Source organism: Camelus ferus, chromosome 31 (assembly GCF_009834535.1).
Source record: "Camelus ferus isolate YT-003-E chromosome 31, BCGSAC_Cfer_1.0, whole genome shotgun sequence".
NCBI lineage: Eukaryota > Metazoa > Chordata > Mammalia > Artiodactyla > Camelidae > Camelus > Camelus ferus.
In genome coordinates this window covers 15,372,513-15,380,921 of record NC_045726.1, presented here as the reverse complement: position 1 = coordinate 15,380,921, position 8,409 = coordinate 15,372,513, and positions in this window count along the sequence as shown.

Here is an 8,409-nt window from a genome sequence, read left to right as displayed (position 1 = left end):
AGATTGGTCTCATTTCCTAGGGATTTATAAGCCAAGGATTGGCCAGCTCATGTAGCTTTCTTGAAGACCAGGGGTCCTACCCATGCCCCATCCCAGATGTGCTTCTTCCCGCTTCCAAAGCTTCATGCTGGGTCGGCCTAACTTTATGACTTGGTGGGTACGACCGAGTTCAGCTCACGAGGGGCAGGGCTGGCCACACGGCCGCTGGGTGCTCATGCTCACATTGTCCGTCTTTCCTTGGGCTGCGTGGCATACCAGGTCCTGCCTTTCAGATGGACTGTCTACCGCAGATGGCATCGTCTTGTTCCCAAACCCTAAGGGTCAAATTGTGATGCTTATTAGGGCTTGCCATCAACTTTACTTGATGGGTTTTCCAAACACAGAAACAGCTAACACTTGTGCACCCCTCCTGCCTCCACCTCTCCCTCCTGCCTCCACCTCTCCCTCCTCCCACCCACAGCTGGACGCATTCCACATCTGAACACCAATCTCCTTGGCGGTGCAGTTTACATTTTCCTGCCACCAGTAATGGCTCTCCAACTAGATCGTGAGCTGCTTGAGGGGACAGAATGCCATATTCTTCTTTATTCTGGTAGAGCCTCTAACACAGAAATGGGTAATGCCTTCTGCTCTCCAGGTGTTTGTTCAGGAAATTAATAAATGAAGGTTTACGATTCTCAGTGACATAGAGAAGGTTCCACTTTGCAGGTGGAGACCTGTTAGAGTCATGACATCAATTTTGGAGGCTGTGACATGAAAATGAAACCAGCGTGTGAAAGCAGTGCTTGGGGAAACTTCTTTTTTGAACACATGTTATGGGCTGGATTGTGGTGTAAAAACATAGTTCTTACTATACACCATGGTAGGAAAAAAAAAAAAAGAAAAGAAAAGGAAAGAAAAGATGAAAGAAAAGAAAAGAAAAGAAAAACACCGGCAGAATGCCTATCACAAGGTTCCTAGGGCAGGTGCTGATCCCCGTGTGGACAGAACCAAAGGAGCCACTGGGTGCTTGGACCTCTGAGTGGGAGAGGCAGTGACTGGGTTCAGAAAGGCTCTACTGGGATTGGTGAAGATTAGAGCGGATGGCAGTCAAAGGAGGGAGCTCTCAGGGTCCCCAACACGGTCACTCAAACTCGTTTTTGTCTGAGGAACAAACAGGCACCCCAGGTGCACCTGAAAACCTCAAGTGCCTTTCCTTCAGAAAGACACAAAGCAGTTAATACCGTGCAATTGTCCGAGATTTCCTCCGGGATCCCTGTTTCCTCTAGAGCTTTCGGATTGTAATAGAAACATTATCGCCTCCATTCTCTTTCTACTTATTAACCCGAAAAGGTAGCCCCAAATCGTTGCCCTCCAGAGATTTGGTGATTAATTTCTTGACGCAAAATTTGTCCACACAGCTTGACAATTATCGAGGGGATCAGAGGACCACATCCTGGAAACTGAAATGATGCAGGGAATTCTGGGACAGATGGCCTCCCGGTCTCTAGGAGTTTTGGGATTGAATTCAGAGTGTCCTTGGCCCAGGCTCCCTCCGGAGTAGGAAGCATCGTACTCATGGGAATGTGCAGCCTTGCCCCTTCCCGAGTCTGCAGTGACGCAGCTCGGATTCTGTGCTTTATTCTGCACAAATCCTTCCCACCTCTCTTCCCGGAGTCCACGCCTAATGCCTGGCTGGCTGCTATTTGTACTCTGAAAAGTGCTTTAATTGGGAAGGTAAAACACAATATCAAATGCCTTTTTTTGTGTGTGCCTTGTGAAAGGCCTCTAAAGCTTAGCTTAACTCAAAGAGCTTAAATCAATAGCCCCGGCCCACTTTCTAATCGCAGAGAATTTAATAGTGATCAGAAAGGCCATTGTCAGTCTGATCTGTGGGACTGCTAGGACTTTAACTCTTGGAAAACAGCTCCCTGTCAAACTTATACTGTTATCATATTAAATGCCACTCAGAAGAGTATTAAAATCCTGCTTTGGTGAGAAAGCTTTACAGGGGTTCTATCAAAATTACTCTGTATGCTGATGAGCTGGCTGCTGGGGAGAGAGCTAAGACAAGCCTGGATGTGCAAAGAAGGGAACTGTTCCTTTACCAGCATACAGCAGAGTCAGGAAGGGAGGGGCTGTGTGTCTGTGTCTCTGGTTCTGGAAGCCCCTTCGGATGCCTCAGCCCAGGTGCTAGGAAGTTTACTCTCATCCTGTGAAGCCTGGGAGACGCCCTGAGGCCCGGAACGGGGGGAGCAGCTCCTGGAGTGTCAGCCAGCGCATGCCTGGACCCCCAGAGAAACCTAAGACCCACCAGCTCCAGCAACGTAAGCTCGTTCATTGTCAAGGTCTGGGTCATGTGCGTTTTGGAAATGCTACAGAAGGTTCCAACCCCGACCACCCATGAGACAGTGGGGCCTTTTGTGAATGGAACCTGGTGCTCCCAGGAGTCCAGGGTCTTTCCCAGGCCACTGCCACCAAGCCCAGCAGAGGACCCGCAGTGAAACAGCCGCACAGCCCGCACCCTGCGTCAGCAGCTCTGGGGACGGCATGCCCACTTGACACAAATGGAGACCCCATCTCCACTTTGCTTGCTTTGGGAGTTAAGTCACTGAGAGTCACACTTCACAGATTTTAACCTCTTCCAGCTCTTTGAAGGCTTAAGCCTTCTAATAAGTTTTTAACCCATGTAGCACAGAGGCCAAACCACTGATTTGATAAATTTAGAAACTCAGACCTTGAGGTGGTACGTGAACCCAGCTGCGGCAGCCTGTGGTCAGGAGGCTGGTCTGGGGCCTCCTCGCAGCCTGTGTGCTGTCTGTACAACCTGCCTGGGCTTGTCTCTGCAGGGGAGCCAAATGCACCACCCCAAAATGTCTCTTTGGCATGCAATTGTTTAGAACTAAAAAGAATCAAGACCCAAAAGACTCAGAAGGAAAACTCTGACTTTCCCATTCAGTTGCCTGTAGAATTTAGACAGAGAACCTGTTCTCAGAACAGAGCTATCACCAGAGTTGCCTGCAAAGACTATGGGCTAGGCAGGGAGGTACTGCACAGCACAGGGAGATACAGCCAGTATTTTATAATAACTTTAAATGGAGTACGATCTACAAAAGTATTGAATCACTATGTTATACACCTGAAATGACTATAAAATTATAAATCAATATACTTCAATAGAATGTAGGCTAGGTGTGGTGTGGGAAATTTGAGTAGGGCCTAGAGATTGGAGTCCACTCTGTGTTCCATTGTCTCTGCCTGGCCCAGCAAATATTTGTTTGCTTTTTCATCTTCATATAAGTTGCCTTCCTCCCTTTGAAGTCTCAAACCACTACCCCCAACGTCCCCTTTTGTCTTTAGCTGAAGATGGTATTTTAGGGGAGGATGTCAGCCATTCTGGTGAGTTACTCAGTTTTCCTGGGTCTTCCCCGTGTATAAATGTTACTAAACTTTTATTTGACTTTCTTCTGTTAACTTGTCTTATGTCCAGTTAATTCTTAGAGCAGCCAGAAGAATCCAGAAGAGCAGAGGAAAATTTCTTCCTCACTGACGTGTCCACGTGCAAAGTCAAGCCTCTGGTTCAAGCTTTGTCACCTACAAACTAGTGGTGACCCAATGTCACCGTCCCTCTGATCCTTTTTCCTTCTGTAAGATGAGGATAATCATGTATAATTTAAGCCTTCAATGTATGTCGTGTTCCTAGCACGAGATCTGGCACATTACGTATTCAGTGAAACTGTAGTTTTCCTGAAAAACTACAAGAAAAAAATGGATCTGGAAAGAAAATTGGGAACACAAAGGAACAAGGAAATATGAGCCAGGTTGGAATGCTGGGCTCTTATGCAGACAGCTGCTCGGGAGCATCAGGGCTCTCGCCCCTCAGAGCTAGTCACGCGCGTGGCGATGGTACCTAGGTGGACAGGCCAGTGATAGAGGTACAACACTTACTATATATAGAAAGGTCCAACCTTAAGCAAAACCTAGGTTAGAGTTGACTGCAGATGGCCTAAGCCTTTCTCAGCCCCAGGGGCAACACACAGCCTTGAAATAGCAAGTTACCAATGAGGGCAAAAAGTTTGTAACCTGCTATATCAATGCTGATGAGAGGGAGCAGAGGTATTGATAATTCAAAGTAACAACCAACCAAAATACATTGTCTACTGTCCATCTCCTCCCCCAAATAAAAGCCTGGGAGGGGCCTTGTCTGTCCCCTTCCCTGCTGTAGCCCCAGAACCAGAGTGCCCGTCACCTGGTAGGTACCCAGTGAACATTCATTAAGTGGACCAGTGTTGAATGAATTCTTGAAGTAGACCGGGTAGGGCTCATCAAGATTTGCTTACTTGATATTGAATGTGGTGACTAACCTTGCAGTCTTAGGGTCTTAAAGACACGTGCATGTTTAGTCCGTTCTAGAACATTCCTTCTGTAGTCTGTACATGCTTCTAGGTCATCACCTAGCTCCTCTCTTATTGCTCACTGGCTGCCTGATTTTTTTGCCCACTTTATTTGTTTGCAACTTATTACCATGGTTAAGCAGAGTCCAGTCAAAGCCAAGCAATGATGTGAAGTCTTGACTATTTATTTATTTATTTATTTATTTATTTATTTATTTATTTATTTATTTTTTATGTTTGGGGGGGGTCCTTGATTCTTTATTTTATTATATTTTTTTACTTTTACTTTTAATAGAGGTACTGGGGATTGAACCCAGGACCTCACGCATGCTAAGCACATGCTCTATCATTGAGCTGTACCAATGCCCCGAAAGTCTTCACTCTAGAATGAGTTGGGATGATGGAGCATGTGGGGTTTGAGGTGATTTGTATCTGGCCATCTATTTGTTTTCCTGGGTTCTCACAGCCCTTGTGAAATTGAAGAAGGGGGCAGCAACCCCTATTTCCTCAGAATCTTCCATGAATTGAGAGCGCTGGCAATCTGTCTGGGGCCAGAGTAATTGAAATTAATTGGATTTTAGAGATAATAACATTTATGCTAATATGGGTATTGAGAGGAGACAATAAGTCCGGGAGATAAGTACCTTACAGAGGGTGGGCGGGAGAATCTGCAGTCCCAGTAGGAGAGAAGAGGAATCCTGGCCCGGGAGCTGCTGAGGGTGGGCGGGATGAGGGACTTGACAATTGTAAAGAAACTGGGAGGTTTTAGGGAAGCGAGAGAGAGGAACAAGGGGTGAGGAGCAATAGAAGAACCTTTCTGAATAAGGACGATAGTCATATAAATAGTGCCAGACGCCCCTTATCAAGTTCTTTCTATGCATCGAGTGTTTTACATTTATGACATCATTTTATCCTCACAAAAAGCTCCCGCATTGGTACTATTTTGTTTTCCTTATTTTAAAGAAGAGGCTTAGAGGGATTTAAAATAACTTATTCCAGGTTGCTTGGCTGAGAGGTCTGCAAGGTGAGCACTCTTAACCTCTCCTCAACACCACCTCTCATTTGTCCAGAGCAGGAAACAAAGGGCAAAGAGGACCAGGAGAGGTGAGGTTCTGGAACAGCTCTGAAGAGAGTGATTTTGACAGGGGCCTGAAGGGAAGACCTGGGACCTGAGAGAGTGAAGATCTGATCCAGGCAGTCAGCCCTTCACAAGAAAGGACCCTGGCTTAGAGGCTTGCCCCTGGGCCTTGCGTCACCGTGGTCTGTCTGTCGGGCTTTCCACGAGTGAGTGGTCCCTGCACAGAAGTTGGGCTGCAGGGCTGCGTGGCCAGCTGATCCTGCTAATAAAGCAGGCGCTGCTGTGCGGGACCATGAACACCACCGCCCCATCCTGGTCTGTATGCCGATAACCGGGGTCACTGACTTCTGCAAACCTCATTGACACCAGGACTTTCGCACTCCGAGAAAACGCCTGTGAACTTTTAATGCTTAACTATCTTGAGCTGGGAGGGGCATGGTGAAGAAGACAGAGACAGAGAGAGAGAGGGGCTGGAGGGAATGGGATCTTGGAAGAGAGACCCCAGATTAATGAGGGATGGCAGTGCGAGGGAGAAGCCGCACTGTGAGTGCTCTGCCTGGAGTATGAGTAAGCTAGTCAGTCAAGGGTCCTCGAAGTTTAGGTAGCGGGATGATCAGCCACCGTGGACAGAGACACCTGGGCCCTCGGGCACATGCTGGCGCTGCTTTGTGTGTGGCAGCATGATGGGTATGGAGGAATTTTGGAGACAGAGCTGAACTCAATAGCAAACTTAAGCATCCACTAGCTGAGTGGTCCTTAGGTAAGGTCCTCTGCCTCTCTCAACTCTGGGATGCTCAAGTGCCAGGTAGGGTACCAATACCTGGCTCCTGGAGTTTTCTTGGCATTTCCAAATAGTGATTCAAACCCCTGGCCCATCGCAGACATGCTGTGAACAGTGTTTTTGTGGATGCGTTTATCCTTTGACCCGGTTGGGGGAGTGAACCTGGTTTTCAGCATTCGTTTCTGTATTATCAAGTTAAGTCCCCTGAGATATGAACGTTGACTTCCCAATGCTATTTCACTCAGATTTAAGTCCGCATTGAACTTTGTTTTTCCCAAATGGAAGTCTATTTCATTATTAATCCATTTGGTCATTTCTTTCCTCCTATTTCGAGCCTTTTTTTAGTTGCTTATGCTTGAAAAGTTCTGAAATGTACCTTTAATCTCCTTGTCATACAGCAAACTGCCACTTCCAGCTTTCTTTTTATAATATAAGGATTCTTTTTCAGTATAGTTTTATGCTATGGCAATATGCAAATAGTTTTTTTTTTTGTTATCTAGGTTGAATCATGAGAGAAAGATGACATATTTGCATATTTGAGAGAGATGACAAAATTAGAATTGTAGTGAGATTAACAAACACACTCAACCTACCAGATCTAGTCTCAGGCTGAGTGACGTGTAAACCGATTCCAAAGTCATAGAATGTTTAAAAGGCATGAAGTCTTCTTGGCTTGACTCCCAGGTTATTAGGGAAGCCATTCAGCTCCCTACTAATCAGTCTCAGAAGTCTGGAAATGCCAGCACAAATGCCTGCCGTGCCCTGCACCCCAGCACCACGCCACCACCCCCTTCTCCTATTTCTCCTGGTCTTTGTCTCTGGGACACCGAACACAGGCCTTCTACATCTCATTTGACCTTTTTGAAGCATAAACACAGCACCGTAATGACAATCAATTAAATAAAAAGGCTGTCTCTCCCGACATTGTGGTGCCCTGAAAACAGTGAAGACTGCAAGTCACTTAGAAGCAATGAAAAGCATCAAACTGGGTAGAAATCGCAGTGCTGCTCTTAAGTTCAATTTTCCTTGCTGCTCAATTTCCTAGCTTTACACTTTCCTAGGAAAATCACATTAATAGAGGAGGAGGGGGGCGTGGGGAGATCAGTGGCAGAGAGGCAGACGGTCCTTTGGAGTAAGAGCATCTCATCCTGAGCCACGAGGGACAGGAAACAGGTACTCTTGACAAGCATGCATTCAGCGGTGTGAGAAGTCATTTGCATAAGAAGCAGGAGTAGAGGTCTTCCGCTGGCAAGGAGTGTCTTCATTATTGCTGTCCTGGTGCCCGTTAACTATCCCCATCTATCATTTGTTCAGTACCTCCATGAAATTAGCCAGCTGCATGATACAGCAGAGCTCTGATGTGCCAATCTCCCTGGAAAGCATTAAGCTGTCTTCTGTTATGCATTCTCCCCACCCTCTACCCCTTTTTACTGCCCATTAATGAACTTTCATTTGCATCATGAAACAATGAAATCCTTCGGCCAATTATGTGAAATTACAGGTGCTCTGTAAGCGCCCTTTGTCACCCGTTTGCCATCTTTGTTGAAGCAGCGGGCTGGAGTGGATTTATATTTCAAACATTACTTGACTTCTGCCCATTTCTGGATGGAAGCAGTACACTGGTAGCTGGCACAGTGAGCCTCAGCTTTTGGCTTAATAAACTGGCTTGTGCCCAACCTGGATGAAACTATAAAGTCAGTCTTGACAGATCCCTTTAAGGGATCCTTTCAGCTCATAAATTATAAGGGGACCAGGACATCTTGGAACACGACAAACTTGCCCTCTCTCTCCCAGGAGACTCTGCTCTAGCACATCCTGAGATTACTTTTGGCATGCCTCCTCTGGGATGCTTCTCTTACCACAGAACTATTATTCCAATTGTTTGGATTCAGGACAAAATGTTAGCTTGTACTTTTGAGCTATCGTCTAAGAACTGACATACAAAAGTAGGGGAAACCAACACTTACAGAACATTTATTATCAGTCCGGTGCAGCGCGACATGCATTATGTCAATTCTCAGTTCAACCCTGTAAAACAGGTATGAAATCTGGTTTTACAAATGTGAAGGCTGAAGCTTTGACAGGTTAAGAAAATAATCCAAAATCGAAAGTACAAAACTATTCCTTTCCTATTGCCCCGGGAGGCAGTGCTTAGCAAACCGAAAGGCATGCACTCA